This window comes from Thermobia domestica, chromosome 11 (genome assembly GCF_964235325.1).
Source record: "Thermobia domestica chromosome 11, izTheDome1.hap1.1, whole genome shotgun sequence".
NCBI lineage: Eukaryota > Metazoa > Arthropoda > Insecta > Zygentoma > Lepismatidae > Thermobia > Thermobia domestica.
Window position 1 is genome coordinate 224,533,879 of NC_137464.1, and position 20,083 is coordinate 224,553,961.

The window sequence follows — 20,083 nt, forward strand, 5'->3', positions numbered from 1 at the left end:
CTTTATTGAGCGGTACACTAGTACAAAAACAAAGTGTTGCTGGAATTTAAAAGAGTCCTTGTGTTACCTTGTTTCCATACCTGCAATAGTAACCGAGTTGGCCTATGGGCTCCGGACTTTTGCGTCACTCTGCATATATGACGGCTTCTTGCTGGGAACAAATAGTGGGTTGAAAACAAGGCGGCCAGGCTGTGACATAGCAGCTGGAAGAAAACATAAGATTCTTCTGTACAATTTTACCTGCTTAGACATCTTTGCCTCACTCTGTCTTCATGACGAGGAACCATAGCGGTCTACACTGACAAAAATAAATAAATAAATAAATAAATAAAAACAAAATAAAATAATAATAATAATAATAAACAGTGTAAATTGTAACTACATAATGTTAGCTTGCTCTCATAATTTTAAGCATTTTTTTTAACTCAAAATCTTATTTACACACAGAATATTTCTGGGTGTTTCCCTGGTACTACTGGTATGTGGCCACGCCGTGTATATATGTTGGGGGGTCTTATGTGACTTGCGAGATTCAAACTGCATATCAGTGTGTTCACAATCGACGCCTGTCCGTTTTGAAAGCGGCTGTATTGGATTTTTTTTTAATACGAAAAAGGATTGAAGTTTAGACATCCATTTCAAGAAACAATTGTTGGCAATCCTTTTCCTATCTTGAAAATAATAAATCCAATATAGCCGCTTTGAAAACTGGCACGCGATGATTGTGAAGGCTCTAATTTGCAGTCTGAACCTCGCAACATCACATAAGACACCCTAACATACATAGACGGCGTGGCCACATACCAGTAGTAGCAGTGGAACACCCAGAAGCATTCTGTGTGTAAATAAGATTGAGTTAATAATAATAATAATAATAATAATAATAATAATAATAATAATAATAATAATAATAATAATAATAATAATAATAATAATAATAATAATAAAGCAGCTTATTATGAGAGCAAGCTAACATTATGTAGTTATAATTTACACTGTCCACTATAATAAATATACATATATATCAGTTTATATCGGTTAGTAGCTAAATAAAAATATAAACGTACACTATTCTGGCTTTATTTATTTAAATTCTCTTCAGCAGCATCTTCATGCTGCTCGTATTATTTGTTTCTATACATTAAGAACAATCTTCTCAAATATCAGAAATTCACATTTTAACTTCTAAACACTTGTTAAGGAAAATTATGTCACTGACACTAATTAAATAAAAATCAACAACAATATTTACTGAAAATATGTTCTACAAATCTACGCCGCATGGGCAATAGATCTTTTCACGAAATGTCACTTTTTGTATTTTCAAGAAATATCACATTGCTGAATAACCATATATATATATATTTGCTTCTTTATAACGTCACTTTTGATTACCACAACTAACTATAATTTCGATGCTGTGAATTGTCAGTTAAAGTTCTGTGGAACTGCAGCTGAATTCTTAACTGATCTTCTTATTCGTCCCTGTATGTCATGCTGAAGCCATATCCCAATAATCTACGCGATCTCATCGTTAGTTACGTTTCTCTTGTGTTACACAATTTCTGAAAATAAAAATAATAGGCAGTGTTTAATAACATAATAACAGCAAGGAATGATTAAAGATTAATTTTTACATCTTAAACTTACAAAAATATTTAAAATGTTTGTGTAGGACCTACAGCAGCTTGTGAAGACAATATTGTGTTACAAAAGTAAAATCCTGAAGAAAATGTAAACGGCAAGGAAGACAACAGCTACAGCTGAAAGTGACATACCTCAGACTGTAGCTTACTTACGGACGTTGTAACATGTTGAAGCGGTCACACATTTATTTTTAAAAAGTATAGCATCTTATAAATATTAAACCTAATATTTAAAAAAATAAAAATAAAAATAAAAAAAATTGAAAACATGTGGGCAGCATTTGAGTTGATGAAGAACTAGCGTCTCATTCTGGAGGCTCTGATATCATATCTGGACCCGATCATTCTTTTTCCCTCAGTCGCACCAGGTGAATGCCGAGGTGGTTACTAAGGCCTTGATGACCGCTACCGTGCTCGATTTCTTTCCCCACGGAGCAGGCCATACATACTACTTTACCTTATACAAATGAATAATTTTGTTAACGTTGCATTGCAAAGAATACAAAAAATCGCGAATGTAGGAATGAATCATGAAATGCTCAAGAAAACTACCATGACAGAACAATTCAGTAAAAGGATGAAATATACTCTATACATATTCAGCTCTCTCTTCCACGGACACTTAAATGTAACATGTCACTTGAAGATGGGAAAATTGCACATTTTGCTAAAATAAGGATTTTCAAAGTGTTTTAAATGTTATAACAGCGCTTGTAGTACATGCTTTTGAAAAATAAAAGTTTAGGAAGATGATTCTGAGAAGTATCCATGGCACAATAGTATGTATTTAAAGCGAAAAAAAATAAAAAGGGCACCAGAAAGTTTTTCCTTTTTTACAAGAATTTAAACATAGTGTATCCCTCTTCAAATGACAACTTCTATAATTTTTTTCCACTCTGAAAATGAAATTAAAGAACAGTAGGGAGAGTTTCTTACCTATTATTGTGTTAGTGATTAATGAGTGAAAGCTGTTTCCTTTTGCACCGTGCCAACTAAATTGCTCAGCTATTACACTTCTCTTTTTCATGATGTTTCATGTGATGGCTTCTGAGCTGTGACCTCCAAGTTTTTCATTTCTTAGACCTGTAACGAAATACACACTAAGCACTCAAGTAATAGTAATGGAAATTTAGAGCATACAACTGATGCCCTTAAACAAATTACATTGATTTTAGACGACGGTGTCACAGAGTCAGTTGCAATTGGCGCATCCTCAAAAATTAATATTTGCACTGACGTTTCGTTTTTCCAATAAAAGAAAGTTACATACTAATTTTCAAGCAGTTGTACAGATTTGGCAAAAACCATGGTTTTTATTGAAAAAAAAAGTTTTTTTGTTTAAATAATTTACTCTATGTATTTATATTAGATATGGACAGAAATTAGTTTGTTTCGTCTTGGTGTTATTATGCAACAACAAGGTTATGCTGGAAGGGAATCCAAACCGTTTCTCGGTTTACATCCAAGAGAAATTGTCTATTTCGACAGGAAACCGGGACTAATTGGTCACAAATGAGATTGCCGACTCATTCACGGACTCCTGATAAAAATACGTTGTACTGATCTTTACATAGGCCTAGTTGTTAATATAATTGTCAAGAGTCATTTCAGAATTACAAAAAGATAAGCAGTTACACAAGTAAAAACATTATACAGAATTACATATAAATCGGGAAACTCCCGCCTTAGCCACTGGGAAAATTCTGTTATTAGTTTAAATGTGTTTGTATGTTAAATTTTAAGGTCAACGTATCATATTAATTACAAATTTGTTATGTAGATAACATTCAACAAAATTAAAACAAAGTCGAATCCAAGCTGATGTTGGAAGCTACGTAGGCAGTTGATACATTTTGCCAATTTCTATCAATATATTTAAGCAACCTTGGCTTCTTTATAAAACAACAGACATTCATTCAAGTAGAAATATATAATTTGGTTTCGTTTCGTATGTTTAGGCTTAACATCCTTATGAAATACCAAGGTTATCACGGAGAAGACTTTCGCTTAAAGGACACCTTGAATGGGTTGGGTTGTGGTTCGACCGAGAATTGAACACGGGACCCTTTGATTAAAAGGTGAAAAGTAGATAAACGTAATGCAGATGGTGCGATATGTAAAGACGTCACCATGAAGTTCACATGATTTAAAGTTTTTTTTTTGTTTTTGTTTTGTTTTGTTTAAACCAGCTAACCATGCAGTTGTAAATTAGGAATTGATGAAAGCAACGTATCTATAAAAATATTACGAAATCTACAGGAAGACAAGGAATAATTTAACAGTTTCAGAATATACACGGTGGTTGTAAAGTCAATACCTATTTTTAATCTAGATTATCCTAGAAACTAGCATCAGCTTTAGCTGGCGTGTAATACTGTTAACATTTTAGAATTTGTGAAAAATGCGGGTGTATACGTTGAAATTTAACTTAACCAAATGGTACACTCTAATAATGTATTCGATGAAAATAAAACTGTGATAGGTTGTTTACTTTTAGAAATATACATTGTTACAAATAAGAACTGACTTTACACGCACGCTGTATTCAGGGAGTAGTAATGCAGAAAACACAAACTATTCGCGAACTTCAACATGGATGAGAGATACTTTCCGGCATGCATTGAACAAGTCACGTCTTTCCAAATTACTTCCAAAGCAAAGCCTACACGAAGTTGTTCTATCAGAATTCATAAACATCAGAAAAAAATGAAATTTTTGAGTGTTACGTTCCACGATTATGCCGGTTAGGCTAAAGGAGACGGTGATGATGAGAGATGAATGAAATGGTGGAATGAAGAAAGTGGGAGGAAACGGGAGAACCCCGAGAAAACCCACGCACACGGTGTTTGTCCACCACATCATAAATATCAGAATTGTAGGCACTATAACGTCAGCAACCTATATTAATACACTAGTTTAGCATTGTTCACGGATTGAAAATATTATGTATGACTCAAGAAGCAGGTACTTTTACATGGAAATTAAGATGAAATGAAACATTTAGTTTAACGTCCCACGATTATGCATCGAGGTTAAGTGAGACGCTGATGATGAAAAATGAATGAAATAGTGGAATGAAGTAAGTGGGACGAAACGGGACAGCCCCGAGAAAACACACGCACACGGTTTGTCTACCACAAAGCCCACTTGGCGCGAGCTGGGATCGAACCAAGGACCCCATGCAGCAGAGCTGAACTACGTACTTTCTAAACGTTTCAACTAGCTCTAAACGTACTCGTTTCGCTGTCAGACCAACAATTAAGCCCTTTTCACTCTAATATATGGAATTTTCAAAAACTCTTGGACACGTGTCTACTAATTTTTACCAGCTCCATTCTCCCTCCATCGCCGTCAGCGCCCTACTTCTTTCCTTCTAGGACATATATTTAAAAAAGAAAGTTTAATTATGTATCTAATTATTTTAAATTAGAAGTCCAAATACAAAATTCCATGTTTCTAACCTTCAAACCAATTTTTTTTTCCTTTGACCCTCTTTTCTTCAAATTTTTACTAAAATATCAAAAATCAGTGAAGCACGTACAAATTATTTTGAATGAGGAGACTAAATACAAAGCATCAAGTTTTTAAGCTTAAGGGATTCGGAGATGTGGCCATCTTATTAAAATGCTTTCACCCCTTTCCGCGTATCTGCCCTTTTTCTTCCATTCTAAGTTGTGTCAAAAAGTATATATACAATAATTTTTAAAAAAAATTGAAATACGTGTCTAATTATGTTAAATGATGAGTCCAAACTCCATGTTCCTAACCTTCAAATGTTCCGGGATATCGACATTTGATTACAATAATTGCAAACCCATCTCCTGTTTTTCATTTTCCCCTCTTATCTTCCCATTTTTACTAAAATATCAAAAAACCTTTAAAAACGTATCAAATTATTTTAAATGAGAAGTCCAAATAAAACTTCAAGCATCTAAGCCTGCGAGATTCAGAGATATGGCCACCTTATTAAAGTACTTCCCACCCTTTATTGCCCCTTTCCCGTAGAATTACCAAAAAATCTTCCTTAGTGGTACCATGTCACAAATCCTATGTACTGTCCAAATTTCAAGTTTTTAAGTTAATCGGCTTGGCTTGTGCGAGGATCAATTAGTCGTCACTCAGACCTTTAAATTTTAGGTGCTGGTTTACTTTTGGCGCACCACATTTTGGAAGATATAGAGATACAATTCAAAACTATTCAATACAGGTAGATTTAAATGTATAAATACGTACACATTCAATGTTCTTGCGACGTGTCCAACTCATACGTTCACGTTGTGAATAATTTGTATGAAAACGGGTAAAAATAAATACAATACAATCAGGGTTTGAAAACCCCGGCTTTTTTTGAAAAAAGCCCAACCCACCTGGGCCCATATGGGGGTCTTCGGGTATTTTCGGGTTTAATTGAGTTTTTTTTAAGTATTCCAATGCCTTTGGGGTAAAAGTGCTAAAATGTGATTTATATTTCAAGATTATGATTGTCACAACTTGCAATGATTTTCTATTCACTGCTGTCTTGAAAAATGACTGTCATTTTGAAATTTTACGTTGGATCGCCGCCAAAATATATACAGTTTATGTAGAGTGTCTTGTGCTTCTACTCTGAAATTTCAACTTGAAAAACAGAAAACTGCGGCGTGGATACCAACTATTTTGAAATTTTAGGTTAGTATGTCGCCAAAATCTGTACAGGAGATTTAGTGTGTCTCGTAACCTGAAAATTTAAACTTAAAAGACGGAAAGTGGTACCCTGTTGTATGTGTGGTACAGGCAGACGAACGAACAAATGTAGAACGACTCAGCCCAATACCCTCAGTGACATTCGCCAAATATGAACACCAAATATATTAATTTAATTTAGAACAACTCAATCTATAACTCATGTTTTATAAAATAAATGTTTCAAAATGTCTTAAAATAAAATTAAATATTTTCTCGCGTAAAATAAATGTTTTTTTTTTTTTTTAAGTTCACTTCCGATACTTTGTGCGTTCAATTACGGGAATTTTCCGAGCACTTGTTGCAAGACCGTACTCCCAGAAAATTAATTTAAAACAATTAATATATATGCAGAGTGTTTCAAAACAACACCGACAACGCTTGGGAGGTGATACCTGACACCAAGATAAGACAAAAGTATAGATCAACCTAGATGAACAAATGCTTCCTTTCGGAGTTATAAGCTGCCGAAAACATGAAAAAGAGGTAGTTGGTGAGTACCGCAGGAGTCTGAAACCTGTATTTTTCTATAGTGCACATTTTTGTTCCTAAGTGAAGTCTCGACACGACTACGGTAGGTCCCATAGTTTTGGCGCTATACACCATTAAAGTTCATCTTTTCATAAGTCCGAAAGGAAACACTTGTGCACCCAGGTTGATCTATACTTTTTGTCTTATCTTGGTGTCAGGAATCATCTCCCAAACGTTGTCAGTGTTGTTTTGAAACACCCAGTATAATTCATATTTCATAAAGTAAATAATTTTATTAGGGGCGCGGTGGCTCAGTGGTAGAGCGTTCACCTCCGGTGCTTGGGGTCCCTGGTTCGATTCCAGCTCGCGCTGTGTCGACTTTTTGGTGGACAAATACCGTGATCGTGGGTTTTCTCGGGGTTCTTCCCTTTCCTCCCACTTTGTTCATTTCACCATTTCATTCATTTCTCATAATCACCGTCTCCTTTAGCCTAACAGGCATAAGCGTGGGACGTAAAACTCAAAGATTTTATTTCATTTTTTTCAAATAGTTTTATTGTTGAAGTATTCAGTTCCGATGCTTTGTGCGTTTAATTGCGGGAATTTCCCGAGCACTTCTTTCCAAGGTTTATTATTATTTTCCGAAAATGCAAGCTTTCTTTACTGTACATCGAAACTTCTACTAGTACGAAGGTTCAATGCAGCACTTGAAATAGTAAGCGTTACGTACTCTTCGAAACTCAGAGCATTAAGATTCTTAAATTTGACACGAATTTTTATGCTATTGCTGCTGTTGATTCTACAGAAAGCTTATTTGAAAACTAGCAACAAATAACTAAACTAAACTGTTTAATACACTACATATTTACTAGTAGTACCAGCACCTATGGCCCTAAATCTATCAGATGTATGAGGGATAATGTCCTTCGACGTCGGGGAGTGGGCGAGCACACTATTCACGGAAAGTATTTTCTAAAATATAAAATTGCATATTTTACTTCAAATAGGCTATAAGCACAATCCATACATTAATTTGTTCTATAATTATCTCAATCTAAGGTACGGCTTTTTTAATGCATTCAGAACTTTATAAAGGTCTTACGTTGAATGTTGTATATCTTAACGTGAAAGCAACTAATTCGCCCAAGGAAAGTCCAAAATCTAATAAGAATCACTTCCAATGTGATCACCTTAATTGCACCAATAATATACTAACGAAAACCTCAAAAATCCAGGTGGGTTTTTCCGGGCTGAGCCCACTTGGGCAAACCCTGAATACAATACACACATATATCTATCTATCTATCTATCTATCTATCTATCTATCTATATATATATATATATATATATATATATATATATATATATATATATATATATATATATACGCAAATCGCAAAAGAATAATTGTAATCTTTCGGCAAATCTAGTCTGATGGTCCCCTTTTATTTTATATGTGCCAAATGAAATATTTACATGTCGCCTGCCGCAAACCATTCAAGAGTCAATAAGAAAATTAGCGAAAGAATTATAATTTTTCAACAATTATTTCGAGCGGCACGCCAGTAGTAAACCTGCACGCAGAATTAGGCAATACTAGAGCAGACTGTTTTACCAAATTTTGACGCATTTCTTCCATCTTTCGGTTCCTTTTTGCAGAACATGCCTAAACGAAAAGAAATCCTTAAGTTTAACATCCTACGATTATGCCGGTTAGGCTAAAGGAGACGGTGATAATGAGAAATGAGTGAAATGATGGCATGAAGAGAGTGGGAGGAAACGGGAGAACCCCGAGAAAGTCCACACAGCCCGAGCTTGGATCGAACCAGGGACCCCAAGCACCGGAGGTGAACGCTCTACCACTGAGCAACCGCGTCCCCCTATGCACTAAATGAGGAGCTCCAAAAGAAAAAGCGAAACAACTTCTGCTAGGTGGCCAGTAAAAAAACACGAATGCTATCTAAGTGAGTCAGGGCAGAAGCACAGCAGGTGGGCTCGAGCGAAAGCGTAGCGAGCACGCACGTCAGTGACAAGGAAGGGGGTACGCATAAACGAGGATAGTGGAAAAACATTTACAATATTTGTAATTATTCTTATCTTTAGAAACACTTAATTTCGATCCTTAAAAGAAAATATACCTTTCACAGGTAATACACGAGTGTTACACCGCCTTTCTTTCTTATCTTTACAACAGAAAATAGTGTATGTAGGGCTATTACCTCTGTTCTGAATTTTTCTTCTTGAACAAATCTTTTCCACACTTTGCGCAGTTGATTTTACGCGCTTCACCATACCATGACTGCAGAAACTTTATAATCCTTCTCTCTTTATTATATAATTCTTTTTAAAAAAATGTTTACATTACGGCCATCGCAATGTCCACAACTGACGTATAAACCGCAAATTCCCGTAGCTTACTTCTACCCTATTTGCATTCAAAATCCATTTCAATAAGCTGTGCAATGACAGAAATATTTACATTAACGCTCTCATTCCTTCACGAAAAATATTTCACATCACATTTTATCTATAAAATTTGTTCTCGGTGTAAACGTCTGCTCGAGTGAGCCCCAGAATTATTATAGCCCAGTGGTGTATTTAACGGGGGCTTCCGGGCTTAAGCCCCTTGAAATTGTTCTTACTATATTAAAGTAAATGAATTACCTTGCAGAAGAAAGTTAGCCAAGCCCTTCTACCCTGAAAAAAATCGTAAATACGTCATTAAAATAGTAATATACGCGCAATTAACCCATCATCAAAATAGAAATGTACGTGCCTACTCCCTTCGGAAGCACCCCCCTGCCCCCTCCCCCGCCTTCACCCTCCCTGATTCGGTTAGATCGTATTCGTGCTTTTTAGATTGGTTTGTATTTCTTGTACTGTACTTCTTATCCACACATCAGGAATCAACATAAATACGCAAATCGTAAAAGAATTGTAATTTTTCGACAATTCAACGGTCCCCTTGAATTCTATCTATGCCAAGTGAAAAATTTATACGTCTCTTGGCGAAAATCATTAAATAGAAAACAAGAAGGAAAGTAGAGAAAGAACTATATTTCACTAAGTATTTCGAGCAGTGTTTCTTCCAGACCTGTTTTTGGGAGGGCAGTGGCTCCCCGGAGCAGACCAAAATAATACGTTTACAATAATAACTAGAACAGCATGAGCAATGTCCCCGGAAAAATACTTCTGAGATACTGCTTGCGAGTGGCACACTAGAAGTAAAACTGCACGCAGAATTTTTATAACCTGTCATACAAATGGTAATGTACGCATCTTTTGTAACTCTTTACTTTGGGCATGGTAGTGATATTATGTCAGTACATAGTATTGCCGACCGAGCGTTAGCGAGTGAAGGCGGGTTAGAGCCCCGCAGGGCACGTCGTTTTCTCTCTCTCCTTCTTAGGAACTGTTACTGCAGGAACCGGTTCAGATCAATTGGTTATTGTCACTGCCTTACCTAAAGTAAAGACTTGCCCGTATCTTTTCCCTTTGGAAGCATCACCTCGCTCGTGATGTTCTCCACCTTCGCAATGCTCTGACTCAGATAGTATCGGTGCGGGAAGGTTCTAGAACACAGGTCCTCCATATAGGTTAAGATATTTTTTTCTGTACCAAAGTAAAATATTTAATTCACATAGTATTGCCGAGCGAGCGTTAGCAAGTGAAGGCGGGTTAGAGCCCCGCAGGGCACGTTGATTTCTGTCTTTATTACAGATAAATGGAAAGAGGAACTTAGGTTCTAGAACCCTGCCTATTGGTGCTTTTTAGTGGCCACGTAGTACAGACTGATTTATATTTTTTGCACTGTAGCTTTTACGTCATACATCCGGCAGCGTATATATATATACGCAAATCATAAAAGAGTAACTATACTTTTTCGACAATTACTTCTGACGCTCCTTTTGAATTTCATCTATGCCATGTGACGTATTTTGGTAATAGTATACAACAGTGCCTCATGATCTGTGCGCGTGGATACTTCCTACTGTTGCACTACGTATAAAAATGATTTTATTACATTTAGAAGTAGTAAGAAGCATCCACGTGCACGTGACATGCAATATGTGTTTCAAATCCCCCACATATACTCATACACTACGTACAAGGGCACATTATTATTCTTCGCATACCATAAAACGCGACGCAAACCGACGTATATTTTATTTTATATTACTCAGTAATTAAATGAAAGTCGCATTTTTACCTCATTTTCAAGTTCCTATATCCTCAATGAATAATCCTTAAAAGACTGCACTTCGTGAGTCCTTGCTAAATGATGAGGCACTCTCGTATACTATATCCAAATTATTTTATGTAGTCGTTATACTTACCGACTTTTCTTGTCTGTTCATTTCATTTCATTTCGGCCTCCAATTGGACACCTTTTTCATAGGCACGACAGTTTAATTCCAGTTGCCTTCTTCCTAATTATGTAATACGTATAACTGTGAAATGATATTCGAATTAGTGTTTCACATGAACTTCATATATGTTGTCATGTCTTAATTCAACATAGCGCGCAAGGAATGCTGGTACTTCTGATAAACAAATGACGGTTGATGTAGCGATACTAATTTGCAATCTCACATAATGCCTATGCGAAGGCAGGATGTCATAAATTTCAAATTTTTAACAAATATATTTCGTTGATGCTGCTATAATTAGTATAATGATTGGTAATAATGCTACTACGATACTCTCGTGAGAGAATTTATTCAACATTCCATAAAATATTCTGGAAATAATTCTAAAATATTGCACGAAAATATTTCATTTAAGTTACAGGACAAGGTAACAAAAATATTTCCATACAAAATTAATAGGCGTTTTAAAAATATTTCTTATATTACGAACGAAATTATTTTTAAAGTATTCGAAATATTTTAAAAATTATATTTTATGTTTTCTTGTAACAATAGAAAAGATTGTAAATGACATGTTGGAAAACATTTTATTCTGTTCATAGGCCTATTCTGTTTTCTTTATCATGCATGTAAAACATTTTTAGTGCTACTTCGAAAACATTTTCTCTCTCAACTAGTGGTAAAAGTGCGGGGGAACGCCGCCCCACCTCAAAAAAATATATACGGCGTCTCCCCATTTCCTAAAAAAACAAAAATACAATGGGCAAAGATAGGCAGGGGGAACGGTGTGACGTCATCCGCTACCTATCGTCCCCCCCAACTTTTCAGATCCACTTTTACCCCTGCTCTCAACATTGAAAACATATTACATTACATTCAACACAATATTTCCATTACAATTTGTGAAAATTTTCCTTACATTATTTTCCTACTAACGTTCTAAAAATGCACGTCCTGTCAGTGGCGTATTTCCAATTTTGTTTCGTGGAGTGAATCTTTGCTAACTTTATTACTGGAAATGTGAAAATTGTGCAGGATATTTCATTTACTTTAATATAGTAAAACGACGCCACTGCTTCCTGTACTTCATTAAATGTTCTCCAAACACATTTTAAAAAATATTTCCGGCAAATATTTGGGATACTTCTCAGATATAACAAAGAATATGTTTTCTCCAGTAACGGAAGAGTATATTTTGAAAACAATGTAAAAATGTTTCTATAATAGACCTATAACAGAAAATGTTGTTCACTAAAGACACAAAATATCTTCCAAAACACAATGGAAAACTTTTTCTCTTCATTTTTAATGGTTTTTTTTTTACCTGTTTTAAAGTTTTATATTCAAAATTCGATAAAATATTCTGGAAATAATACTAAAATATCACACGAAAATATTTAATTTGAGTTATAGGAGAAGATTACCAAAATACTTTATTAAAATTAAGTAAACCTTTTTAAAACATTTCTGAAAAATATTTCTTATATTACGAAATAATTTATTTTTAAAATATTCTAAATGTTTTTAAAAATATATATTTAATACGTTTTCTCGTAAAAATAGAAAATATTACAAATAACGTATTAGAAAACATTTTTTAAATATGTGGAATATATTTCGTTTCATTGTTTTCCGTATCATATATGGAAAACATTTTTAGTATCATTTCGAAAATATTTCCCTTCTTAACAGTGAAAACATATTAAATTAGATCCAAAACAATATTTCTTATATATTTTGTGAATATTTTCCTGGTTTTACTTTCCGGCAAGCATTCTCAAAATGTACTCCCGGTAATTTCTAAAATCTTTTACAAACATTTTTGGGAAAATATTTTCAGAAAATATTCGGAATACATTGGGGAAATCAGCATGGAAATCTTCAGAGAAGGAAAACCTTTTGGAAACCAAGGAAAATATTTTCTTTTGATTGAGGAAATATTCCTTGCTGTGTGGGAAGTGAACTTTGTGATGGACAAACACCGTGTGCGTGGGTTTTCTCGGGGTTCTCCCGTTTCCTCCCACATTCTTCATTACACCATTTCATTCATTACTCACCATCACCGTCTCCTTTAGCCTAACCGGCATAATCGTGGGACGTAAAACTCAAAGATTTCATTTCATTTTTACTTATTTCTTCTTTAAGTTTAGTTAAGTGTCCGACTCTTATTTGAAATGAATTTATATTCCATACAAACGTAAGTTAAGTTAAATTTTGGGCGCGGGCTGGCCAGGACAGGAGGGCAGGAATCAGTGCCGGGGTCCTCTCTAAATATATATTGTAGTTTGTTCCGTTCCCAGAGTGGCCCCTAGCATCGAATGTTTTCTTGGGGTCCCGTTATTGGAATGAAAACTATCAGTATTATAAAGTCCTCTTTGGAGCCCTTTGTTTGTAGCCTAGTAAGAATATATTTCAACAATATGAAGCATCATATTGTCTAAATGTGTACTGGGGCCCCATGATGCCGAAATGAGACTGACTTTTATAAAGTCCTGTTGGGGCCTTCTGTTAGTCGTTTGACAGGTTACTGCAACACCATAAAGAAACAGACCACGTCTGCATCCTGGGACCCCATTACCTCGAGTAAATGAAGCTAACAGCTTTATGAAGAAAAACCTCCCCCCATCACAAAGGTTTTACAAGACTGTTAAACTTGTACTACTACTACTACTATTACTATTACTACTACTACTACTACTACTACTACTACTACTACTACTAAAAATAATAATAATAATAATAATAATAATAATAATAATAATAATAATAATAATAATAATAGTAATAATAATAATAATAATAATAATAATAATAAGGGAAGATGGGCCCTCCAAGTGAGGCTCCTGCTGGTTAAAGTTTCTGGTTAAAGTTTCTTCTATTATTACATATGAAAGTTATATATAACTGAATTTAGTTTTCATGAAGCGACATACATTAAAATCGATGTGAAAAAGAAATAAGTAAAATCAAACCATTAAACTTGTAGCTAATATCAAAACAAAGTTTTAAAAAATAGTTCCACATATTCATCAGTGGGCAACAAAACGCAGATGACTCAAGTATTAAAGATATATCATGGAAACTTCGAGTATCATATACAGTAGTACCTGTTAATTTGACATCAGCTTTGTTGAATCTGCATTTTTCCATTAAAACATTCATTAGTTTATTACTATGTAAGTTGGTCATATGTCTCTCTTGGAAATTGAATGCGAAAGCAACGTTATTCCTAAACTGTTAATTTTAAATTTTACTCTGTATGTTGGACCCTAAGTATCCTTCATTTCTTAGAAACTTTTTCAGAATATGGGACCACGGTGACTCACAAAGGAAGTTTGAGAGAAAACACTCACCTACAGAGACACTAAGCATGTCATTTGAAGGACCAATTCATGCTGATTACAACAAGCTAATAAAATTTCTGTACGGTTGAGAACTGTTCGAGAGATTCGACGTGAAAGTTTATTTTAAAAAACGAGCATAGGAACATTTAAACGGGTTAAGTACATTATTAGCAACGAATTTGGCATACGAGTTGAAATCTATCGGAGGTAACAGAACAAAACTGTTTTGCAGTAACTAACGGGTTTGTTAGTTAAAATTAGTCATTATATTGTTTACAATAATGATAGGTTAGAGATGGAAATTGATCACTGTTGTTCTTTTGTTTTATGAAAAAATGACGCAGGCAAAAGACTTCCTTGCACCATGAACATTTTATACGTGCAATTGCGTTGCATCCGTCAAGAAAACAGTTTGCATAACCAAAACGAAAAGCAAATTCAAAAGGCATATAGTTTGTTCGGTAACCTGCGTTGTGAAACGCAAACTGAAACAATCCAATGTATCGCGGTGATCAGAACTGATTCATGTAGCATGAACACTGTTTCATTGGTACATCATAACGTCCGGATGAAGTTTCATACTATGTACAAATCTTCTGCCATAATCTTTGATTCGTCGGAATCCAAACACATCAAATGGTTGTAAACATCGTATTCAGTTCTTTGTATATTCTCAACCATTACGTCTTTGCCACCTGTCATTCAATATAATGGACAATTTGTCTGTGACCTGACCCCAGTGATCAAGTAGTAGCAATTCAAACCATCTGACTGCATAATAACCAAGGATCTTATAAAATAGATTATCTACCTATATATATGTATCTTCATCCTATTAAATTAATGAAGCCAAAAAACAACCGAGCATCGGCAAGTCTGATTGGCTACTCTCGTTTGCGCCATCGTCTGATTGGCTACTTTCGTCTCCACCATGATTGTTGGCTCAAAACATTGCAATCCTATTGGACGGAGTGGGCAGAATAGGGGTGATGAAACTGTGACGTATGGCTTCAAGTTTTTGTTGTAAGTTCAGATCCTCTATTTTATAAGATCCTTGATAATAACGGTAGATCACTAGGAGGCACAATCGTGTATTTAACGTTAAATCTCTCGAAAAGTTCTCAACCGTATAGGAAGTTTGTTGTAATCAGCATGAATTGGTCCTTCAAATGACATGCTTAGTTTCTCTGCAGGCGAGTGCTTTCTCCCGAACTTCCCTTGCCAGTGCTAGAATGCTCATTTCTGGCTCATGGACTCCTTGATTCGATTCCAGCTCCTGTCAAGTGAGCTTTTTGATTCATGTGCGTGGGTTTTTTGGGATTCTCCCATTTCCTCACACTTTCGTCAATCCACTTTTATCATCCATCTCATCATCGTCGTCTCCCTTAGCCTTGGTGCATAATTGTGGAACATTAACCCTAGGAAGTCTAAGATTTTTTTGTGTGTCTCAAGCAGGTCCAAGGGTGGGAGGGCTCCTCGAACCCACAGTATATCATACTATAACTCACATAACGCTATCTAACAAGAAATGAATATAGAATAAGCATTCAGAACTTACTCGTGGCTAATATGCTGTTTCCCAACATAAGAACACGATCCTTTCTAAATACAAACGAAAAAATCTAACTTCAGGAAATACGTATACTTGCACAAAATATGTCACATGGAAGTCCAAGGAAGGGGTTCGATGAGCCCACTATTTTGAAATAATTTATAACTTACAAGTTACTAAATAAAAATGCACATTAATGATGTGGATTTATCAAAGAAGTAATAATAGACAATAAATAAAATCCTCAATATTTTAATCAAGACTTAGACGGGGTTTTTCAGGAAATATACTTGTAGAAAATATGTCACATGGAAGTTCAAGGAGGGGGTTCGATGAGCCCACTAATTTGAAATAATTTTTAACTTACAAGTTACTAAATAAAAATGCACATTAATGATGTGGATTTATCAAAGAAGTAATAATAGATAATAAATAATATTCTCAATATTTTAATCAAAACTTAGACGTTTTTTTTTCAAGAAATACAAACGAGTGGGTTCGAAAATCTCCCCCTTGGACTTCCTAGGATTAAACTAAAAAAGAAAGTTTCTTTCAGATCATCTTTTATTGTTCAAGATTTTGGGAGGTCAACAAAATCCAAGAGAGAGAGGAAGACAGAAACCTAAAAATGCGAACATTCCTTACAGCGACACCTAAAATAGGTTGGTGCTTGCTTTACGTATGAATAAACATTTCAATGGTTATCATTTTGCAGGCATATTATAAATCTGTATGCTATTAATGGGCTTGTGCTGAGAAAATAATTCTCTACGATACACCAGGATAAAATAAAGTCGTAAGATCATTTTATCAAGTAGCTCCCACATTCCTAACCTGCACGAAAAGTGATAGACACACTTGAGCTTTTCTTTTCACTTTCTCATGTTCTTTTCATGTAAATTCTTTCACATATAATAATTTTGCAGTCAACTCAACTTCTTTTCCATCCATTGTGTCGTTTTTAATTCACGGATCAATATGGAACGGACCAATATGGAAGTTCAGTTGTGAATGTTTTATTTTCGTCAAGTTTTAGTCAACACTGCTCGATCTTAACTACATCGAATGAGTATAAATCGAGACTCATTCACCATCTTTCATCACCATCTATCATTTTTACATTAAAATGATTATGTTACAAAAGAATTAGTTACAACAAAACTCAGTAATGTAATTGGGTTCTAGGTCTGTACCTGAATATATTGAGGTTAAGAAAAAAGAAGAAAAGGATAACTTGATGATATCTTGTGCTTAACTATGTGTATTTGTGAAAAAATAGGTTTCAAACAGTGTTTTAATGTTATTTTACTGTACAAAAGTACAATAACAATCCTGTGGTGTTTACAGATTAATATTTATTGTCAAGATAGAAAGAGAATCGGGGAAAATAAATATAATTCATCTTCATGATGTCTCAAGTAGAGTTGAAGACAAATCAAACTTCGCATGATGAGGAAGCTGTTTCTCCAAAGAGTAAGTCGAAAAGTTCAAAAGGGACCCCTAAGGCATTTCAATTACATCAAGGAGATACTAGTAAACCACCAACATTAGTTGCGACCCATAATATGACTTCATCCGGTTTGCTAATTAGTAAGTACAACAAAGCTACTTCTTCTTCGTTGAAATCGAGGAAACCCAAATGTGAGCAAAGACAAGTATTTAGCGAATCAATGAAGTTTCCTGACGTTAAACATGGAACTGCAAAAGGACCGCCACCGAAATTTTGGTCAACGAGTAAACTTTCTACAAGAAACAAGAGAATCACACCTAACGTTAAATACCCGAAAGGAAGCTTGAATCTTCTAAAACCAATAGTGGTAGAGGAAACTAAGAAATTAGAAAACATAATTCCAAGTAAATCAAAGGAATCTGATAAATTAGTATTATCCGATGAAGGAAGTGAAGATAATTTCATTATTGTACCGATGGGCGGAGTTTATAGGGTTGAAGGTGGTAAAGTACACACGTCATGGCTACCCACAAACAGAGATAAGATACCACAATCTGCATCAAATCAAGATCGGAAGAAATCATCCTCTTGGCTTCCTCTATGTTGCTTCCGATAACTTCTCTATTGATTGGCTTTAGTTCAACATTCCATAACCAATGAGTTTACAGCATAAACTGTATGGACATTCCAAGAGTTTCTTCAATATACCTAATTCCATCCCATGTACAATCATGGTATAAATATGATTCAATAACTTAAAGTGTAGGAATTACATCATTATATTAAAATATAGTTTGTTCTTCGATTGAAATTTTTCTGGAAACTATTTTGAATAAGGGATTCAAATGTAACTTTTATCAGACTAGATTGTCTAATAAAGCCTACTCCAATTAATCTTTCTATTAATAGAATTACATGTAGTATTGTATCTTTGTATGCATTTGCGTTTCATATAAGAGGTCTACTTTATAACCCAAGAATGGTTATTCTGGAATACCTGGAAATTCCATAATTCGCAAAAAAAAAAAAAAAGAAAAAAAAGAAAAGAAAAGAAAAAGAAATCTTTCAGTTTTACGTCCCACGATTATGCCGGTTAGGCTAAAAGAGACAGTTATTATGAGAAATGAATGAAATGGTGGAAAGAAGAAAATGAGAGGAAACGGGCGAATCCCGAGAAAACCCACGAGCACGGTATTTGTCCAATCGTTTCAGGAATTGAAAATGTGAGCGCTGTTAAAGAATATTTAAGAGCAAGTTTTAAGCGTGAAATGTATTGTTGTAAGTTTCGAAGACAGTATGCCATACGTTACCTGCATACAGCATACCTAATGTAGAATTAACCTAACGTAATGAAACAGTCCTGTAACAGAAGACCAAAATTTAGATGAAGCTTTCATTATGGTCTGCACAATGTATTTTACCATTTTTTTTTAAATTCATGGGACCATTCTAATTAAGAATTCAACGGATTCCACCTTGTCATCCTTGGGAAAGTCAAAATAGCGGCCGCAGAGCTCCTCTGTGGCTAAGCGGTTAGCGTACGCGCCTTTGGCGCGGGAGACCCGGGTTTGATTCCCGGCGGGAGCTCATGTGGTTCCGATTCCACGTTAATCAGTAGGTCCACGTCTCATATAGCCTCGCTGCTGAAAAGGGAGGTTAAACTCAAAATCAACTCAACTCAAAATAGCGGCCATCAAATATAATGGGTAGACTAAGGATAACCTTGGTTTTGAATGTTTGTATTTCCTAAACAATTAGCCCAATCTTTATCACCCATACACTCAATTAAGGAGAAGATAACAGGATAAAATCACAACCAAGCGTAGACCAAACATGAAAAAACGCTGAAACAGGTGTTTAATTATTTTGAATGAGGAATAAGAATTTGAATTAAATATCAAACTTTATATCTTTCACTTCAATGAATACCGAGATCCCCAATAAATATGAGTGTACGCCCCAACGGGACTGTCTCGTTGGATCCCTACAAAATTCTAAAATATGAATTGGTAGTTGTATCGACGTCTCTTTTCCACGACAATATATCGATGGGAAGTACCGCGAAAGCAACCTTGAAGTCAGTATTAGCAGTTTATTAGCAGTTGAACAGTTTGACAGAATACAACTAATCCTAGTGCATATGGTTTGGTCAACTGTGCAGTCCCCTGGTTTGTATCTTGGTCATCGAACAAGATTGGTTTAGTTTTTGTCAGAAATTATGTCGAATGCTTCCGCAATTATTTACAAGATGCAAATGTGTACCTGATATTTGATTAACACTATGGATATAGCATGAAGGGTAAAACCCATGTACTTGAGTACTGTGGTACTTCTGTTACTAGGTAATATGTATCAAAAGTCTCCTTCCATTAAGAAAAAATAGTGTTACAGTTGTGCATAATAAGCTACAAGTTATAAGGCATATTTGAAATTACCTTTTGGATTGGATGAAAAAGTCCGGAACTATACATCGCCTAATAGTTACCTGTCACGAATTTATTCATTTTTAAAAACACAGAGCAAAGCAC

General features: G+C 35.0%; 1 protein-coding gene and 1 long non-coding RNA gene across 2 annotated transcripts in view; one reads left to right on the forward strand and one right to left on the reverse strand.

Moving 5' to 3' along the window:
- Nucleotides 1–20,083, forward strand: part of stg1 (stargazin-like protein) — a 706,566-nt gene that overhangs the window by 385,942 nt on the left and 300,541 nt on the right. The gene's annotated exons all lie outside the window — the stretch shown is intronic.
- On the reverse strand, nucleotides 1,073–11,351 carry LOC145663755 (uncharacterized). Its single transcript, XR_014127261.1, has 3 exons — nucleotides 11,177–11,351; nucleotides 2,583–2,729; nucleotides 1,073–1,565 (listed from the first exon to the last, which is right to left on the reverse strand). It is a non-coding gene; the product is annotated as an uncharacterized LOC145663755 (long non-coding RNA).